The 22,175-nt window shown below is 35.3% G+C and overlaps 1 long non-coding RNA gene across 1 annotated transcript in view; it reads left to right on the forward strand.

Annotated features, from left to right (window-relative positions):
• LOC142354913 (uncharacterized) overlaps positions 1-20,585 on the forward strand; it is a 32,582-nt gene extending 11,997 nt beyond the window's left edge. Inside the window, exons 3-4 of the long non-coding RNA XR_012761136.1 lie at positions 15,497-15,622; positions 20,363-20,585. This is a non-coding gene — a long non-coding RNA (uncharacterized LOC142354913). The remainder of the gene's footprint in view (positions 1-15,496; positions 15,623-20,362) is intronic.
• Positions 20,586-22,175: the final 1,590 nt, after the last annotated feature.

The raw sequence follows: 22,175 nt of genomic DNA on the forward strand, positions 1-22,175 counted from the left end.
TCGGGGCCAGTGAGCAAAGATTTATTCAAAGAAGTACCGTGGAACTTTGCTGCACCATTTAATACCCTACGCACTTTTCCCGGTTTGTTCGGATTGATTACGGGATGGTGTGGTAGGTACCACTCTCTATCCGACCGTTGCTCTACCTTGTGAGCATCAGGGACTGTAACCAAGTAACCTTTTTCCAAGTCTTCACGGATGGTATTAGCATAAGTTTTTTTCAATGATGTATCTCTCGATAGCCGCTTTTCGAGAGACTTGAGCTGTACCAGTGAAGAAAAGTAGTTATTCGGGAGCTGGGTGTTGTCATCAGCCCATAACATACCGACATCGTATCTTTGGCCGTTATGGAAGGTTGTTGTTTCAAGTATTTCCTGCGCGCGAGCATCCGCTGCGGATCGTGGGTCAACTTGCTTGAACGCGCCGTACGATTCCATATCATACCAAGATTTAACCTGACAAGCTAATTCAAAATCCTGTTCAATATTGGCTTTGAAACACACCGAGACTAAACTTGAACTTGACGGGAGTGGGCCACTTAAAACCCAACCTATGGGCAAGCGGACAGCGAACGGTGAGCACTTTTCGTCGGCTGAAAAATACTCTAACGGGCGGATGGCATGGTAGACATCCTGTCCAAGTATCATCTCAATTTCTCCATAGCTATATCTTACTGGATCTAGAACTGCCAAATGTGGGTACGTTTCCTGCATGGACTTCACGTCAATGATGTCGGAACCTACGTTTAATGTTTCCCTCACGTAGGGACGTACGGTAAATGCTTCGAAGTCTTGATCTTTGTGAGGTGTCACAGTCAATTGAACCACCTTTGTGTCTATGAGTTCTTCCGTGTTTATACCCTTGACGGTCAGTTTTAATGCGGTACCCTGCAAACCGAGTCTGGCTGCGAGACTATCGGACACCCAAGAGTTACTGCAGGCGGTATCGCATAAAACCAACGCCGTAGTATTGGCACCAGAAGAATTAGTAAGTTTCAGTTCCGTGACCTGAAGGAGGCCTTTAACATCCGTCACGGAAGACAAAGTGGTTGTTTTGCTTGGTTGCTGTTGACCCGTAGATGGCCTACTTGTACCTGCGTTCGACTTCGAAGTATCGATGTTGTTGTTTGTTGAGGGTTTAGCTGGAAAAACTCTTTCAGCTCCATGAAGTAAGGTGTTATGGGAGCTGTTGCAACCATCTTTCCTACATTTACGGGGACTTGGGCATTGCCTAAACATGTGTTTATCACGCAAACAAGAGAAACAGAGCTTTGCCTCAGCCACGACCTTGGCTCTCTGCGTGGGGGTCTTTTCCTTAAAGACACGACATTCCCACAACCGGTGGCTGCCTTTGCATACAATGCAACTAGAGATTGATGTTGACGGAGATCTTTGTTGCGGCTTAGGGTTACTCTTCTGTTGCGTATTTGCAGCAAATGCCTTTGAAGCAACTTTTGATCTTGTTACTGAGTTGTTGGTATCCTCAGTCCTTGCTTTAGTTGCGGTATTCTTCATTAAATCGTGCGCTTCGGCCTTCTCTTTTAACCAATCGTTGAAATCAAGAAGAGTAGGTTTCACCCAATGCTTTTTGACCGTGAAGAGTGACCATGACTCCTTCATGTTGGGTGGTAGCTTCTGTACGGCAGTGTTGAGAAGCGCAGCACTCTTTAAATCCGAATCATATGACAGCGATTTAAATACCCCGACAAGACTTGAAATGCACCCCGAGTAGTTAATGATGTTATCGCTATTGTGCATCTTCAGTGGTGGAAAGCTGTTGAGTTTGTCCAAATGTGCACTTACAACCGCCTGTGGTTGGCCAAATTTACGTTCTAAGGTCCTCAGTGCGTCTTTGTACATTGCGCCGCAGTAGGCGAACTCAGCTATAGTTGTTTTAGCTTTACCTGTTACGAGGGTCTTAAGGTATGTCAATTTTACATCATCAGTTAAGGACTGAGAGTCAATTGCGCTTTTAAATTGACCATACCATTCGTGCCACTGTAGAGGATCCCCACTGTATTGTGACAACTTCCATTCGGGTAGTGGGTCATTCCTCTTGCTAGATAAGGCGTCAGTGAATGCCTTAATCAAGCTTGCATTTTCAGATGCTGGCGCTGGAGGCGTGGGATGCGGTGGGCCACCCCAACACAATGGTATCGGAGCAGTATGCCCGTATGTTGGATGTATAACCGGCGTGACGAAAGGTGGCACGATGTTAGTAGTTGTACTAAAGGGGTTAACAGGGATGCTACAGTTAGCTGCGTAGTTGCTTTTTGGATTATGTTGTGCACTCATTTGCAAGATGGGATGGCTGATGGTGGGGTTAGCTGTGCTTGGGGGTAGGTACGGTTGAACATTTTTGTAGGCGGTAGCATTATTTGTCGCCTGGTTTACGTTTGGGGGTTTATTCTGTGGAAAACTCCACAAGTTTAGATCAAGGTTACAGTTCTGGGGAGGTCTTTGTGCTGTAGGACACGGTACCAGGCGGGTTTGAGGTGAATGGACAATGTTTTGTTGTGGAATGTTGGGGACGGGTAAGTATGTTGCTGTGCTCGCTGGAATGGGCGACGGAATCACGGGAGGCTGAGGATTTAATAATTGTTGAGGCGGGATTACGGGTGGCGGGTTCACGAGTGGGTTTAGAGGTGGAGGGACATTATGCGGGGAATGGGCAATAGGGACTTGTGTTTGGTGTTGAATGTTACTTTGAGGTGGATTCTGTTGTTGCGGAACATGAGGCATTGACATATGTAATTGACAAGGCACACTGGAGCTTTTTGGACCAAAGAATTGATTTATTTGTGGGTTTGTTGAAAAATCAGGTACAAAGATGGCGTTCGTTGGTGCAATAGCGGGTGACGGTGGCCGGGGAGGTTGCATAGGTGGCTGAAGTGGTGGAAGTGCAACATTTTGTACGTCGACTGATACTTGGTTCACCTTACCACTGCCTGAGGGACTATGTGCCTGCTCGACTCTTTGATCAATGAGTGATTGCTGCAGTTGAGCCTGGAGATATTCCCGATATAAAGCTTCCTGCTGGGCAACAGAAATTGCAACTCCTGGCCGTGTGTACTGAGAAAGCATTTCAAGATGATGTAAGTTATCGGCAACATGACTTGGGTTTTCTGGAGGATTACTAGGGGAAGTATCTTTAACAGGAGGGTCGGCGGTTGCTGAACCAGGACGAGAAAAGTTTAACTCACTTGAATTACCTGCTGGAAACGAATTTACCCAATCCTGAACAAGTCCCTGACTTCTATCTGATCCCCTATCTTTAAACAAATTCAGTTCACTTGAGTGGTGACTAAACAATGAATGATTATCCATTAAATCAGCCTCATCTAATTTAGCTGCTGCAACACGCTGGCGGTGGTCTTCCTCCAATTCTTGAAGTGCCATCTGTTCCATTTGTATTTCAAGCTCCTTTTTTCTCATGGCAATTTCGTGTTTTTGTTTAGCGAGGCGCATGGCAGCTTGTTCTTGTTTCTCGGCCTCTTCGCGTTTTAGTTTTGCAATGAGAAATTCATGTTTACGCTGGCTAGACATTGATGATGTTGTTCGGCGTGAACTTCTCTTAGATTGGCCTTGAAGATTAGCGCCCTCACATACGGTGTCTCGGTCAGCAACTGAGTCAATATAGCTTCTAGCCGCAAGCAAGAATTTATCATTGTTCTTGGTTACATCATCCAACCATTGCTCAAGGACAGGGTAAATTGAATCTGGGTTCTCCGCTTTACTGGCTAAGTCAAATAGTTCTTCATTCTTATGCACCAGTTTACTGAAGACATCCTTTAACTTAGAAACCAAGCGTTCAACTTTAACCCTCCTGTCTTGACGATCTATGGCATCTGTGATGTCCTTATGGATGTTACATAACTCAGATTCTAGATTAGATCTTGCATTGAAGAGCTTTTTCAATTTCTCTTGCTGTTCGGTCATGATATTGAAGTGGCCAATTTATCAATGTAGAGTAACTTTCAACCAAACACGTGGAATGAGGGCTATACCGAACCCAAATGACGACGACCTGATAATCAAGACGTCGAAGAGCAGAAAAGAAGTTACCGAGTAATGAATTACTCGGCGAAAGTGATTAACAAATTATAGAGTGCGTCTAATGTGCTTGAAAGCAACGTGAGACTATACAGGAACACAGGAAACCGGGGAAAGAGGACTGAGTGGACGAAGCACGACGAAACGGGAAGTGAAGCGGACGGGGCGGGAAGGACGGGCGATCGGCGCGCAACGCAACAGGGAACGGAACGGAACTGGCAAAAACGCGGGTAGTAAACGGGCGACGCAACGGACGGGACGGAAACGCTGAACGAGCGACGCACGAAGAAACGGGAAACGAGACGGACACAACGGACGAGCGAGTAGCGCGCAAAGAAACGGAAAGGCGGGTCGGAACGGGCAGGAGACGGTTAAGCAGCGAGCGGGGAGGTCGGGAACCACTATGCTAGCAGACCAAAGCAGCAAACTCAACCAAACAAACTAGCCGTAACTCCAGAACAAACTTAAGTCACACCCTAGGAAGAAGGAGAGATGCTACTGCAAGAGACAAACTAGCACAAGTCATTATGGGGCTTTACATATGAAAATAACAAACTAAATTACGGCAAACAATAGTATACTAAAAGGATGAAAAGAGCAAAAAAATTACTAGCCGTAACTCCAGAATAAACTTAAGTCACACCCTAGCAATAATCAAACCTAAACATCCGATCAGCATACCAACAATATTAAACAAAATACAGCAAATATTAATTAATATGCAGCGCTTTTGTAGTCTATGAAAGCTGGAAAAGTGAAGAAACAATCTAGCCGTAACTCCAGAATAAACTTAAGTCACACCCTAGAAGGCAACAAACCAAACCAACTAACAATCATACAGTTACACGCAAACATACAGCAGCAAAAACTAATATACTACAACAGGGGGGCTAGTAAATTAGTAAAGTTGAAAAAGTCCAGGACAAGCCAGCCGTAACTCGAGAATAAACTTAAGTCACACCCTAGAAAGCTATAAGACCTAAACAACAAACCAGCATACTAGCATACTCAACATACTACAGCAAAAACAACAACATACTTCATCACATATGACATACTACATCGAAAATGGGAAAAATAGCGAAGGAAACGAAAAGCGAAGTTTTGGGAGAGCGACGTTATTGAAAACAAAAACGGAAAACGGAGAATTGTAAAGTTAAAGAACGAAAAGAACGCGGACAAAAACGGTACATAAACGAGCGGCGAAAAAAATTATGGGAATTCGATAATTTTTTGTAGGCCGGAGGTTGTGAAAATTTTCACAACTTTTTCTGTGTAATGAGCTTCACTCAATTAGCGAACCTTCTTGCTGGAATTTTTTTTTTTTTAACAAATTTGTCAAAATTTGATGCATTTGTCCAATTTTTTCAAATTTTGGTCAATATTTCGCAATTTCTTGATTACGGAACGGTAATCCAGTAAAATGGACGGTTTTAAGCTTGAATATACGGTTTTATCAATATTCGGTATTGATTTTCTAAAGTTTTCAGAATTGCATCAAAATTGACCAAAATTTTTCAAAATTGAACAATTTAGCATAATGTTTTCTCGGTTTTCTCTATATCAGAGGTAATGTTTTGATATACGAACCGACTTGATCTTTTTTACAAGTTTTCGAAAATTCGGCCAAAAATTTTCAAAATCGATGTTTTTGCGTCTCAAAAATTAGGTTTGCGGGGGTTCCAAACCTATTTTTTTTTTTTTTACAAAGAGTAGTTATATTACTACCCCATGCAATATCGAAAAAAAAATTCTGGGATGGGTTTCTTGCCGTCTAAATTTTTGTTAGAATTATGAATTTACTGCGAAATATTAAAGTATTTTTTTGTTCCGTCTTACAGTTTTTTTTTTGTGGAGATGCTAGCCGTGAACCTGTCCAAGATTGTACATCAGGTGACAACGGGGACAGTCTGAATCGTGCCTTCTCATATTGTACTCGGAATCGCTTCAATCTTGGGCCCAAAATGTGACACAGTCGTTGTCGTTTTCACTGGCTCGCAATGGCCAAGCACCTGTTCTCCTGTTCTCCTGTTCTAGGTCGCAATAGTCTTTCAGATACACGCAGGAGCAGCACAGACATTCCACTAGTCCCCCCAGTTGTCAGTGAACGATCACAGCACCGCCCTCTTTATGAAAACATCGATTCGTTAACAAATAACACTGCAACAGACAACCCCACATCCAAACTGTTGTCCCGTTTGGATCTCGTAATTGCTATGTCAGCTGTTTCCGAGTTATTTTTATCTTTTTCAATTGACCGATTATTTAATTTCACAATTACTAGTGGCGAGAGGGGCGATTCAATTGTAACTTTTGTAACAATTTTATAACAACAATTAGACTAAACGCCAATTTCCGCTTAGGGCGCGGTACCAATATTGTAGCTGTAAAAAGGTCAATACAGTCTACCGATAGGTTTCAATTCAACTCTGTCATAAGCAAAGATCAATAAGTCAACGTATCAATTAACGATCATAGCAACATCACGTTCCTTGTAACAAGTGAAATTAGACGGCAAGATTTTTTAATGCTCATTTGGCCGGTATTTTGTCTAATAACGCATTAGTTCAATGCCAGTCTCCATTTTGTACCAATGCATCCAAAAAGCCGAAAAATATTGAGCCGAATCATGTCTTATTTGATAGGTCTTAAGATTAGATTTACTTGAAATTATGTTAATTGCACTTTTTCCGAGCTTTGTACGTAAATTGGAACGATTTCTATGCGTATTTAAATACTCGATTCTGATTGGCTAAGAAAAATGACGCATTTTGATGTACATTACTCGCTTTAATTCTATTTAGTTACTAACAATGGAACATTAGATTGGCTTTTTAATAGCCGCGTCCTCAATTCCAGGCGGCTATTATAGCGCTCCTTTTTTGCATTTCAAAGATGTTGAATTGTATTGGGGCGCTGTGTTTTTTTTAAGATGTGTTCACACATTTTTCAATGACTTTGATCTTTCAAAACGGGATAAACAGGTAAAACCCAGCTTTAAATGGTCATTTTTAGGAGTTTTTGGGCTCAAAATGGTGCAATTTTTCATGTTTTTTTTTCTGATTTTTTGAGTTTTTGTTTGATTAGTCTTAGGTTGAGATTTTTAAAAGTTGATGAAGGCATTTTGCGAGACAAAATTGTTTGTTATGACCATTTTATGAGCTATATGTTTCGGTACTACAAACACAAACACGCAAAATGATACTAATGTTTGCGATTTTTTTCAGTTTCTTTGATAATTTTTGTCACTTTTTGAGTCTTTTTAGCCCTAGGTGTCAAAAAACCTCCTCCTAGGGGTTGATAAAGGGTTTGATGATAGGTTACTACTTAGTTTCTAGTGGTAATGGAATGGTTTTCATTTTTCTGGCATCATGAATTTTAGCATTTTTTGACAGAACTTGCAATTTGTTTCATATTTTTTTGTCATTATTCAAGTTTTTTAAGTCCCCCAGGGGCCAAAAAACCTCATCAGGGGTTGGATAATAAGCCATCGAATCGGTTTCAACTTTTGAATATGACAAGTTTTAGCATTTTTTTTTGACAAAATTAGCATTTTTTCAGGTTTTTGAAATTTTTTGTCATTTTTCTGTTTTTCTAGATTCAGGGGCCAAGCAATCTTCTTTGAGGTTTGTTAATAGGGCGGCACTGCATAGTTTCTAGTAACAATGGTACGGTTTTTAAGATTCAAATGTCTCGAATTTTAGCATTTTTTTTGATAAAATCTGCAATTTTTTATGTTTCCTGAATTTTTTGTCAGTTTTTGATATTCGTTCATTCTCAAGTGCGAGAAAACATATTCCAAGTTCTGATAATAGGTTACTGCATGGTTTTCAGCTTCAATGGATTTGTTTTCAACAAATTAACCTTTCGACTTTTAGAAGTTTTTTTATAAAATTTGCAATTTTTTTCAAGTTTTTTAAAACCTTTTTATTTTATTTATTTTTTCTTGCCTCAGTAGCCAGGTAGCCTCATCCAGGGTTTTATAGTATGTTTTTAAATAGTTGCTAGGGGGCAATTGAATGGTTTTCAACATTTTATCAGAACGAATTTCTATTTTTTGAAGTTTGAAATTTTTTCTAAAAATTATTGCCTATCGATCTATGAGCCTTGAGTTTTTTAAAGGTTGTAATTGGGATACTGGATAGCCTCTAGAGACACAGAAATGATTTTGAAGATATTTATATCATGATTTTTAGCAACAATTCCTTATAATTTGCAATTGATTTCTTTTCTTAAATTTTTTGGTCAATTTCGAGTTAATCGATCTTCAAGGGCCAATGAACAGTTTTTCAGGTCTTGCAGATATAATACTGGACTGATTTCAAAAGCGAAAAATTGTTTTGAGCATATGCTTGAAATAGGTATTTTTAAAGGGAAAATCTTTGCCATGGGTTTAAAAGCTTCAAGAGTTTTAGCAATGAGTATGTTTTTGTTTAGTTTTGATTCTTTTAGTTTCTAAATTTTTTGATGTATTTGTATATAATATGGCTGGTATTTTTCGATTGATCTGCTCTTCAGGTAGAGTAAGTTTGAGTGTTCCGTTCAATTTTTTGATTTGTATTTCAGTACTTGTCCTGCTATGTTTTTTAAGATGTGTTCACACATTTTTCAATGAATTTGCTCTTTCAAAACGGGATAAACAGGTAAAGCCCAGCGGGCATTTAGTTTCATTAGAGGCGCAATCTGATTTTTAGTAGTCCTTCAAGTGCTTATAGTGGTGCAGCTACTGGGATTGCCTTAATTTAAGGTTAAAAAGTCAAGTTTAGGAGTTTTTGGTCTCAAAATGGTGCAATTTTTCTTGTTTTTTTTTTTGGTATTTTTATTTTTTTGTTTAATCAGCCTTAGGTAGAATTTTTCAAAAGTTAATGAAGGACTTTTGCGAGACAAAATTAGTTGTTATGACCTTTTTTTGAGCTATATGTTTTAGTACTAGAAACACAAACCCGCAAAATTATAACAATTTTTGCAATTTTTTCAACTTTTTCAAATTTTTTGAAAATTGTTTGTCATTTATTGAGTTTTTTCAGCTTCAGGGGCCAGAGAATCTATATTAGGGGTTGATAATAGGGCCGTAGTTAGTTTCTAGTAACAATGGAATGGTTCTTTACATTTAAATGTCTCGAATTTAGGCATTTTTTTTTTATAAAATCTGCAATTTTTTTAAGGATTCCTAAAGTGTTTGCCAGTTTTTGATATTCGTCCATTCTCAAGCGTGAGGAAACAGTTTGCACGTTCTGATAATAGGGTACTGCATTATTTTAGGTTTCAGTGGATTTGTTTTCAACAAATTAACCTTTTGACTTATAGAAGTTTTTTGATAAAATTTGCATTTTTTTTCAAGTTTTTTCGAAACTTTTCATTTTATTTATTTTTTCTTGACTCAGTAGCCAGGTAACCTCATCCAGGGTTTGATAGTATGTTACTAAATAGTTGCTAGGGGCAACTGAATGATTATAAACATTGGATAGCCTCTAGAGACATAGAAATGATTCTGAAAATATTTAAATCACAATTTTTAGCAACATTTCCTTAGAATTTGCAATTGATTTCTTTTCTTAAATTTTTTGGTCATTTTCGAGTTAATCGATCTTCAAGGGCCAATGAACGATTTTCAGGTCTTGCAGATATAATACTGGACCGATTTCAGAAACGAAAATTAGTTTTGAAGATTTTTTTGAAATAAGTTTTTCTAAAGGGAAAAAATTTGCCTTGGGTTTAAAAGCTTCAAGAGTTTTAGCAATGAGTGTATTTTTGTTTAGTTTTGATTCTTTTACTTTCTAATTTTTTTGAGATGAATTTGTTTGTAATCTGGCTGGTATTGTTCGATTGATCTGCTGGTCAGGTAGAGTACGTCAGAGTTTTTCAATCAATTCTTTGAATTGTATTTCAGGACTTGTCCTGCTATGTTTTTAAGATGTGTTCTCACATTTTTCAATGACTCTCATCTTTCAAAACGGGTTAAACAGGTAAAGCCCAGCGGTAAGTAAGTTTCTTTAGAGGCTCAACCTGAGTTTTAGTAGTCCTTCAAGTGCTTAGAGTGGTGCATCTGCTGGGATGGCCTTCATTTAGGGTTGAAATGTTATTTTTAGGAGTCTTTGGGCTCAAAATTGTACAATTTTTCTTGTTTTTTTCTGTATTTTTAAGTTTTTTTTGTTTGATTAGCCTTAGGTAGAAATTTTTAAAAGTTGATAAAGGACTGCGAGACAAAATTACTTGTTATGACCTTTTTTGCTATAAGTTTTTTGAAAATTGTTTGTCATTTTTTGAGTTTTTCTCGCATCAGGGGCCAGGGAATCTATATTAAGGGTTGATAATACGGCACTGCATAGTTTCTAGTAACAATGAATTGGATTTCAACATTTTAGTGTCCCGAATTTTAGCATTATTTTGATGAAATCTGCAATTTTTTTTAAGGTTTCCTAAACTTTTTGTCAATTTTTGATTTTTCTCCATTCTCACGTGCCAGAAAACCTATTACATGGTCTGATAAAAAGTTACTGCATGATTGTTAGTTTCAATGAACTTGTTTTCAACAATATAACTTTTCGAATTTTAGAAATTTTTGTATAAAATTTGCATTTTTTCAAAACATTTTTCTCTTATTCAGTTTTTCTTGCCCCTGTAGACAGCTAACCCCATGCAGGGTTCGATGTTATATTATTAAATAGTTGTTAGGGGCAACTGAATGATTATAAACATTGTAATAGAAAGAATTTCTGTTTTTTTGGATATGTAAATTTTTTTCTAAAAATTATTGTCTCTCGATCTTTGGATAGCCTCTAGAGACTCAGATATGATTCTGAAGATATTAATATCACATTTTTCGGCAATTTTTCCTTAAAATTTGCGATTGATTTCATCTTAATTTTTTGGGTCATTTTGAGTTAATCGATCTTCAGGGGTCTATAATTTTTTTTCAGGTCTTGCAGATATAAAACTGGACCAATCTCAAAATTGGCGTTGAACATTTTTTTAAAATAATTATATTTAAAGGGGTCAATTTTGGCGTTTGGGGTAAAAGGTTCAAGAGTTTTAGCAATGAGTATATTTTTGTTTAGTTTGATTGTTTTAGCTTCTTAATTTTTTGCGATGACTTCGTTTGTGTTTTGGCTGGCATTGTTTAATTGTTCTGCTGGTCAGGTACTTCTAAGTTTTTCTTTCAATTCCTTGAATTGTATTTCGGGACTTGTCCCGCTATGTTTTTTACTTCGTCTAACAGGTTTTTGTTTCGTCTTACCCTGACTTCTTGGGATTGACTTTTTCAATGACTTACCTCTCTAAAAAAATGACTTCTGAACTCACTTATAGAATTTTAAATTTTATGATCAATTACTTGTTAAAGATCAATAGTGTGCATCTACGTTGTGCCAAGCATATATGCCCTAATTCTTGATTAATAGAGTCTTGAGTTTTTGATTTTGAATATCAAATTTGAGATCTTCTCCGTTTGTGCCCGGATTACGTTATCCGCCCCCCAGTTACAGAGCACGTGCCATTATATAGTAAGACAATATGTAAAAATTATTTCACGTGCATCTGAGGGGTGCAAATAATATGCGCCCACTGAGCTGAGGGGGCACAAACGGAAAAGATCGTAATTTTGAAAAACCCTATTAGGGCTCTCTCCTTATAGAGCTTATGTGTCTCATAAAAATGACAGTCCAAATATAACGCAAAAAGTCTAGTGGTCTATTAAAGGACTGGTGGTCGATCTGTCTATCTAATCTATTTAGTTATTTCAAGTCATAGAAGGCCCAAGCTTCTATCGCGGCTATTTTCCGGCAATCTGCCGGCTATGTTTATTCAATTGCGCCTCTATGCAATTTGTCACTTTTCAACTGTATTGATAGTGTTATGGGTTTTTTTTTAATTTTGATCTAGTAGATTGAAATAGACAGACGCACAGCTGGCCAATTCTTGGCTTTAAATATGCTGTAATCTGCAGAAAATAAGGAAGCACAGTAATGTGCATTCGCACAAGAAGAATTTTGACCCCGTTCATCCACATTTTTGGCTTCATTCTCTACCAAATCAGGAAGAGAAAGAACACTTTCAAAAGTTCAAATAGTGTTCAAAATATTTGGTATATTGCTGCCAAAAAAACAACAACAAAAAATTACATTAAAATTCAATGTCTTTTTAAAAAGAATTTTTGATGACAAAGTCCAATAGCGTCACTAGAAAAACAACTTGGGAGCACTCTTAGCGGGGATGGGTAACAAGTAAACAAAAAAAGTAAACGACGTCAAAGATAAAGTTTTCTTTAGAAAACAAAATTATTATTAATGAAAATCATTAGTTATCAATTGAAATCTATAGAAATGTTAAAGTTCAATCATACGTCAATGTAAAGGACAATTTCAGCTGCAAAACAAAAACTCCATAAAAATTTGCAAAACACTGCGTTGAAGCAGTTCAAATCATAAATTGTTCCGTTAAAACATGCTTTATTTTCCCACCTCCTTTGAACGCCATAATGAGATATGTGATCTCAGAACAATCACACTAGGCAACAAGAGGTAAAAAACAAAAAGGGAAAAATTAAGAAAAACATTTTTATCTTTTCAAAAACAGCTGATTCCAAAGTCATAAAAGCATTATCTATCAACTGAAAACATTAAATAGCTTTTTTTTTGTTTCTAAAAAGAAAAACAATTGAGATATGTAATTTCTTAGGATATGTCTTTCTTACGTCTCCAAAAAAGATAAATAGACAAAAATAAAAAATAAAGTATTTTTTTGCGAGAAACCGGTATTGAAGCCGTTAGAAAAAAATAAAGCGCTAAAAACCTCAGATATGTTCAATTTTGCTTTTCCTCAACAACGATAACCTGCTATGTTAACTGTAGGTACTTAGACTAGGTATCAATTAGACAAACTGAGCAAATTTTTAAAAAAACACGTTCACATGTTTTTCAAAAACATTTGATTTCAAAGTCATAAAAAATTAAAGCTATCCACGCAAATCAGTAAATAGTTTTCTTTGCACAGGAGGCAGGAATTTATCCAGAGGTTATCCAAAATTTTTTAGCGATTACAAAAAGAACCACAAAAAATACAACAAAAATTCCTTTCAATTCTGCTAGCAGACGGTGTCGAAGCAGTTGAAACATAATTTTTTCAATAAAAACTGATATCTTCAAAAGTGTTTTCATGTTAAGCGTCTATAATCTGATATCTGGCTGGTCATATTTGTGACAAGACCAAAAAAAAAGACCTCAAGATTGAAAAAGGTCCAAAATCGAAAAATTGCTGTGAAAATTTGTAGCATCGAAGCAGGTGACCTGTCTTTGATGACTGAAAGATAAATTTTGACCATACAAAAAGAGAAAGTCGCTGAGCTCAATAATCCATTGTTTATTTTCCGAAAAAAATTAATATAAAAATTCAAAACGGACATAGGCTTTCCAGTAGATAGGTTTCCATGAAACTCATTAGAAACCAAATCGAAGATGTCATTAGTAGGTTTTGACTGGAGTTGTTCTTTTCTGTAAATAACGTTAAAAAATGCGAAAAAACTTTTAAGAAGTCTTCGACTGATTTCAATACGACTTTTAGTTTCGAAAAAATGATTAGACCTAATCTAGCCTTGCTTTTGCTCTTCGACCATTAGGAACATGCAATTTGTCCAAATATCATAGATGTGTAAAATTTGACAAAAACCTCAAATATCAAAATTAAATGATGCATTTTGCATCATTATCGATTTGAATTAGCAAGAAAAAGCGGACAGAGTTTTGATTCAAGAACATTCTCGAAAGGATGCACAAGTTAAACTAGCTTCTGTCGGTGATATTTAAACAAAGTTGACTAAAAAATCTTATTTCATGCCATTTTTGTTCGTTACCATCTTTAGTTATATTTTATAACATATTTTTCAGCAACATTGGCAAAAATTTGCTTAAATTTACGGAAAATGTGAACAATAACAACAAATACTCCTTCAGCCTCAAGATATCTAAACCAATACAACCCTTACACCAGTCGTTGTTTGAATCTGTCATTTACATTAATGCAAAATCTGTTGAGTCTCTCACATATATGACGTGTCTCAGTATCAAATTTTGCTTGAAAAAATTCAAAAAAAAATTATGAACTAAACTGGCAAAATTGATGATGAACAATAATTTATTAATGATGAACAATAAGAATTAATGATGAACAATAAGAATTAATGATGAACAATAAGAAGACTGCATATATCGTGTTTGCTCCATCAAAAAAAGCACGAACTCCGTCTCATCTCAAGGTTAACGATGTGAACATAGGAGAATCGTCGTCGGTAAGATATCTAGGAATAATACTAGACAACAAAATAAACTTTAAAGAAGAGATCAAAAGAATGCTCTCCAGAATGGCGTGCAGCATCAAAATCTTGAAAGATATAAGGAACTGTTTTCCTATAAAAACTAGAGTAACACTATTGAACGCGCTTGTTTTAAGTCACATTCAATACTCATCTCTTGTGCTTGTTGGTATCAGAAAAAATCTCATGATAACATTAGAAAAACAATTTAATTGGGGAATAAAAGTGTGTTTCAAAAGAAAAAATGTTTGATCGCTCGACTGATTTAAAAATAAAAAACAGAATCATGCCTGTTGAATTCCTTCTCAAATATCGATGTATGGTATTTTTCATGAAATATGTTAGGAAACAATTACCAGCTTTTAGTAACAACAATGAATTGCAAACCTCCAATTGTAAGCAAAATGCGAGAACGGGAAAAATTTATCCGGCTATGAAAATTAATTCGGAATTCCTCGATAAATATTGATGCTGCAAGCCATGAAATTGTACAATGAAGTTCCATATGAACAAAGACAAAAACTTGATAAGGTTAAAAACATCAAAGGTTTTTTGAAAGAATTCTATTTCAAGGAATATCTGAAGGACCCAAAGGCACGGGAGTACAGAGATTTGTTGAGGGACCTTTTTTAAGCTTTCATTGTTTTTAATTTCCTAATTATCCAATATAATTTTTTTAAATATTTTTAGTATTCCAAACGTTGTAAATAAAATATATTCTTATTGTTTTATGTATTTTAGATTTTGTACATTGCACATTGCCATTTTGTTGACACTTTTAAGGTGTGTAACATTTTGGAATTCAATGTTTTTTTTTATTGAAGACTGAAAGCTTCGTGATATCGTTGTGCGGTGTGATGGCGTTTTGCGTCAACAAATTTTGTTCATATTTTACCTGTTTCCAAAAATTGGAAATTGGTACAAGGTAATTGGATGAGAAAAATATAACGGGTTTGATAGTGCTCCAAAAGTTTGAGCGTCTCCAGACAGACAAATACTAAGACAAAAGTATAACTTTTTCCGGTACTTTGGTTAATATATCTTGCGGATTTCTTCATGCGCAAAAAAGCACTGCTAATAATACTTCCTTGATAAAACTTTTGACTATTAAGAACTGCATTGAAATAGAACATTTCAGATATAAACGAATGTGATGAGGGCATTTGCGGATCCTACTCTTCGTGTGAGAACCTGGATGCTACATACAACTGCACTTGCTGGAACGGATTCGAATCATTGTTGGGATCTCATGAAGACTGCATCGGTAGGAGCTTTGGCTATAAATTATAACAAGGAGTCTCGTTAATGTGCGTTCGCACATGATGTTCCGACCCGAGCTCATCTACATTTTGACTTAATTGTCAACCAAATGAAGAGATAACAAAAATAGATGTTTGAGTTCTAAAAAACCATTACACAACCTAACTACTAATTGAATTACACCATGCCATGCCTCATTACAGCGCTAACGAGATCTGAGATCTGCCATTAAAGAAGTTACGAGAAAAAACAACAAAATAAGCAAAAACAGAAATTTCATGGCAAAAACTCAATATGTAAACTTGAAAGCACCTGGTAACAATGTCAACACGCAGTCTGATATAACCTTGACTACACAAATTTACTTTTTCCTAACTATACAGCAGATGGAAAATTTCCATAATGAGACTAGGCAACAAGTCGACAAAGAGAACGGATAATGAGGCGAATTTCAAAAATTAATCAACATCTTTTAAACCAAGAAATTAGCTTTTAACCAAACAATCCTTGATGAATTTACTAAAAATTCATTAAGAAACCACGAGAACCTGTTTTTAGTTAGACTCAGTCGTAGAAATGGACTAAAGATGAAGAAAAACTCAAAAAATTACAAACGATATGCGAAAACAAAAATTATTGATACAATTAAAATCATTCGCTATTATCCGAGTAACTTATTTTTAATTCAATTGTTATTTATACCAATTCAGCTAAACGATTTTTTTTAAGAGATGAAATAAGTTCACTTGGGCCATATTTGAAAACCATTGAGATGTCATTACGCGATTGTGCTGAAAGAAGAAAAAAACACAAAAATTGACCTCTCAAAAAACGTTTATGAAAACGCATTTCATCCAACAAACAATACATCAGTGACGACATAACATCAGAAGATACGTTATTGTCTGAAATACAAGAAATTGGATGGGACCTCTCAATGATGCAAATGTGTTACGATTGGACGAAAAGAAAAACAAAAACTGAAAAGATTGGAAAATTTTTGAAAATGTTTAACATAAATTTTACGACTATTCGCTATAAACTGACTGCTACGGGTAAATTTATTCAATCAATCTTCAATTACAAGCTTATAGGACCGTTTTTGCTGTCTATGGCAACGTAAAGAACAAAAAGAAACAGGCAATAATAGCAAATTCAAGAAAAAAATTGAGCGAAGATAGAGGTCCTCTCATTACTGACACTGACTTTCCGTTCACGGAAATAAGCTTATGATTGGTTATTACTTAAAAAAGTTTTTCCGAAATTTATTTTTAAAGTCTTAACAGTCATTAGCTGTCCCCTCACAGCACTAGATAGGTTCACTTAATACTCATTACGGAATAAATTGCACTTTTTTGCGATGAATGTATGCCATAGGACTCCAAAAAACTAATGAAACCTCAAAAAGAAAATCAAAATTTCAATTAAAGTTACGAAAATCAGAGTTGAAGCCAAAAAAATATGAGCAAATCCTTGAAAACGGAGAACTTGTTCATTAGGCAACGCATTTCATCCAACAAACAATACATCAGTGACGACATAACATCAGAAGATACGTTATTGTCTGAAATACAAGAAATTGGATGGGACCTCTCAATGATGAAAATGTGTTACGATTGGACGAAAAGAAAAACAAAAACTGAAAAGATTGGAAAATTTTTGAAAATGTTTAACATAAATTTTACGACTATTCGCTATAAACTGACTGCTACGGGTAAATTTATTCAATCAATCTTCAATTACAAGCTTATAGGACCGTTTTTGCTATCTATGGCAACGTAAAGAACAAAAAAAACAGGCAATAGTAGCAAATTCAAGAAAAAAAAATTGAGCGAGAATAGTGTCGAAGGCATTAAAAAATGAACTTTTCAGAAGAAGCTTTTCTATTTTCAATTAATTTTTTAACAGGATTGGGAGTCTTCTTTTTTAACAATATGACTTCGAAAAACCATTAAATTTGAATAAATAAATTAGAACTACCAAATTTTTGAGGAAACTCGTGGTATCAACGCCATTAAAATCAATAGCTTTCAACGGAAGCCAATAAATACGCCTAATTATGCCTTGCTGAGACAAGGATGTTTGTCATTCATAAGTTATCAATAAGACAATACAACAAGTCAATAACTATGAAAACAACAACAATTACAGGCAAAAAATTCAGTAGAAAATTGCGAGAAAGTGTTGAAGCAATTTAAACGATGAGCTCTTCTCTGAAAACTTTATCCATGATTCGTTGAACGCCTTTCCTAAGATCATGGGAACTCTCATTATTAGGATAATGTGATAAAATTTGTAAAGGAAACAAAAAAAAGAAAGAAGTATGCAAAAATTTTAAAAAAGTTATGGAAACTCGTGGCATTGGAGTCGTAAAACTAACAGGTAGAAGATAAAACTGCTAACCAGAATAGTTTCTAGTTACAATAGCAAGTAAGGGGACCAGTCAATACTGGGGCTGACCAACAAATCACGAAAATAAAATAAAAGAAAATTGTTAGGGTTCAAAAAAGTTTCGAAAAATCCGTTTTAAAGTCTTAACAAACATTAAATTCAATAGGTTTCAACAGAAGTCAATATATACGCTAAGACATGCCCTGATAAAAAGACAATGATGTTTAATATGCATAGGTAATCAATAAGACATCAAAATAGGCCTTATAACTATGAAAACAACAACAAAAACAAGCAAAAACCAAAAATTCAGTAGAGGAGAAAGTGTCGAAGCCATTGAAACCATTAGCTTTTCTCTGATAACTTATTCTATGGTCTATCCAAGGTCTTCTTTAAGCCAATGGGAGCTATCATTATCAGGATTGTGCTATATTCTTTCAAAAGAAACCAGAAAAATAACAAAAAATTTTAAAAAATTTTTTGAAATCTTGTTGCATTGAAGTCATATACTGAATAATTAGAAGATAAAACCGCTAACCAGATTAGTTTTGTTTGATATAGGAAAGATAGAGGTCCTCTCATTACTGACACTGACTTTCCGTTCACGGAAATAGGCTTATGATTGGTTATTACTTAAAAAAGTTTTTCCGAAATTTATTTTTAAAGTCTTAACAGTCATTAGCTGTCCCCTCACAGCACTAGATAGGTTCACTTAATACTCATTACGGAATAAATTGCACTTTTTTGCGATGAATGTATGCCATAGGACTCCAAAAAACTAATGAAACCTCAAAAAGAAAATCAAAATTTCAATTAAAGTTACGAAAAGTCAGAGTTGAAGCCAAAAAAATATGAGCAAATCCTTGAAAACGGAGAACTTGTTCTTTAGGCTTCGTTTGACTGTAAATTAGATTCGTCATAAACGGAACCTCGATATGAAAAGTGACTAATCTCTTGCTGACTTAAAAAGGAACAAAAAAAATTAAAAGTTATCTAAATAAAGATTTTTTTTATTTAGTGAACTTCCCTATGAGACCAGAACTGTTCTTTTTTATCGACTCTTGCCTATTAGGAAGAGAAAATTGATTCATTTTATGGAGTGAAATGTAATTTCAAAACACTTGAAGAACGTACACTAAAATTGAACAAATTCATGCCAAATATCCCGTGTTCACATAAAACTTCAATCCTCGATAACTCCTAGAAAAAAAACGAAATTCAAAAAGATCTTTTTAATTTTGAACTCTACGCTGGACGAGCTTTTTAATGATACTTGTGTTTTGTTTTGTTTTGATTTTTTGTTCATTGAGCTTCATTTGATTGTAAATGAGGTTTGTCATTAACGGAACTTGGATATGAAAGGTGACTAGTCTCTAGGTGACTTGAAACAACAAAAAAAGTATGCAAAATGTTCTAAAAAAGAAGAGCTCTCAAAGAACTCAATTTTTTTATAGTAAACTTCCCTATGAGACCAAAACTAGTCCTTTTTATCGCCTTTTGTCTATTATTAACACCAAATTGACTTAATTTGTGGCAGAAATTTAATTTTGAATTAAACTTCATAGAAAAAATATTAATTCGAATAAAAATTACGGTAAAAGTGAACAAAAGTGAACCAAATACCCCCTGTTCACTTTAAACCTCGATAACTCCTCGAAAACAACGAAACTCAATATAAACTTTTAATTTCGAATTCTACGATGGATGAGCTTTTTAATAATACCACTCACATTTCTCTACGATGAATATATCGATCGGCCAAAATTGTCTGAAGAAAAAAAAATCCATTTGAGTATATAGTTCCTCCCCCCACGAGTGGGGTCGGAACAATGAAGAAAATTACCCATATTTAGATCTCAGCTCATGAAAAGGCTATAACTGGCCAAAAAATGGCACTAAAAGACTGTGCTCAACCAAAAGTGGCGTGAAAAGACTAGAGTCGACACATGAAAAACTTTAGCACAACTATAACAAATTGGTTAATTATAAATTAGTTTAGAATGTATTTGAATAATATAGCATCTATATGTATTTATAGTCAATCTGTTATATGACATTGCCCCATATTAAATTTTAAAGTTTTTTTCATAATTTGAGGTCTGAAAATGGGCATGTACAGGTACTCATAGGCTAATTTGGTCGCTCGGAACGGTTGAGTCTTCTTCTTTGGAACGGTTGAGTCAAAATAGTGACTGTTTGTCCTCAAACAATATTTGGGAAAATCATGAGCTTCCGATAGTCAATACTTAGTGGGTTTCAGATGCTGTTATTTAACCATAAGTGATCACATTAATGTTTGGAACTTTCTGTCTGAATAATTATAAAAGCAAGTTTCCAATATTTCCATATTTAGACATAAATGAGTGTGTACGATTCCCTGATATTTGTGGAGATAACACCGAGTGCGAAAACAAAGTTGCCAACAATTCCAACCCAACACACCTGTGCCACTGTCTGATTGGATACGAAAGTTTGGATGGTAGCAACATCAACTGCACAAGTAAGCATAATGGCAGAATTATTTTAGTTTGTTAATTTTAAGTTTACTTATTCATTGAAAAGCGCAAGAAAGGCTAATATACGGAACAATAAAAAGCTAACTTTAAAAATTGGCTCTAAAATTTCTTTTTGGTTGCGAGTTCAATTATAGTAAACATTTTTTTTGGGTCAAAAATGGCCCTTATAAAAATAACATTGCTTAAGGAAAGTTTTTGATCGAATAGATGACGAACATTTTTTTAATAGACGCCCTCATCTTCTCAGCCGGCTATTATAGCGCTCCTATTTTTTTTACAATTCAAAGGATTTGAATTGTATTGGGGCTCTGTTTTTTTTTAAGATCTGTTCACACATTTTCATGATTTTTGAAGTCAAATTGGAGTGGTGATTTTGGCCACGCCGAAACAGGAAATGGAGCGAAAAAGCGAGTGGTTTTGCGGCGTGAAATTTTTTCGCTCTAAATTTAATGTAGAGTGAGAAAACGGTGTTTGAACAAACATTCGCTTTCTCGCCAGTGGTTTTTTGTTCACATGCGGCAATTTCTCTTTGATTTTTACTTTTTTTTTATTCTGAGTTTTGATCGGAGTTTTTTCCAAATGGTTTTCCCAATCCATTAATAGTTCATTTTAGGCCTAGTTTTTTGTTTGAACCAGATTTCTGTTTCTCGCTAGTGGTTTTTTGTTTACATGCGGCAGTTTGATATTGGTTTTCTGTTTTTTTTACCTGATTTTTTTCAGAAATGGTTTTTCCAATCCACTCATAAACCTTTTATGTCTAAATGTTTGTCTAGTCAATGAAAATTCTTTGAATTGTACGTTAGGACTTGTCCTGCTATGTTTTTACTTCGTGGAACAAAAAAAATGTTTCGCTTTACCTCATTTTGCCGCTTTTTCAACATTTTGTGTGAAATCTTTTTGACTTTTCTAGGCTAGTTTCTCTCTTCTCTCATTCTGCTAAAAGTGATTTTGAACATCAGTTGCTCAGCAAAGCAATTCAAATTGAACAGAATCAGTATAAAATTTGAAGTCAGAAATAGAAACGGGATAAACCCATAAAGCCCAATTTTAGATGCCCGCTGTTTGAACGTCGTTCATATAAGTCTTAATTATCATCTCAAATACTTATTGGTATTGATAGTAGCCCCTGTAGCCTCTCTCTAAGAAACAGAAGTATGTTCAACTACGAAATGCCATCAAAATAAATTGGACTTAAAAAATGTTTTTGTACAAAAATCTTTATTTTTTCATTATCTTCTATTCTTTCAATCCCAATGGGTGCTTATTGGAATCAACGGCGACTATTTTCCGGCAATCTGCCGGGTATGTCTTCATATTTAAAGAATTTGGTTCAAAGGATTTACATTGAAGAGCAATTATAAATACTGGTAAAGTGCGCACTTGTGATATAAACTTCGGTATAAATGAAATGTTGAGTTTTAACTATTATGTTTCAATTATTCGGCCAACGGCGTCATACACAAGACTGTCGCTGGGATTTACGTTAATCATCTCATCTTTTGGGTTTACACATTTTATGCTGCTACTTTTGATGCTATTTTTAATGATCCGAGCTATGAAATTTCGTTTAATTGCTCTCGAAGAGAAGCAATTATTATAAACGTGTGTGTCTTTTCACGACTCGAAGAGGAGTATTGAGATTAACAAGTT

The sequence above is a fragment of the Convolutriloba macropyga genome, unplaced genomic scaffold (genome assembly GCF_964194025.1).
Source record: "Convolutriloba macropyga unplaced genomic scaffold, txConMacr16.3 SCAFFOLD_1699, whole genome shotgun sequence".
NCBI lineage: Eukaryota > Metazoa > Xenacoelomorpha > Acoela > Convolutidae > Convolutriloba > Convolutriloba macropyga.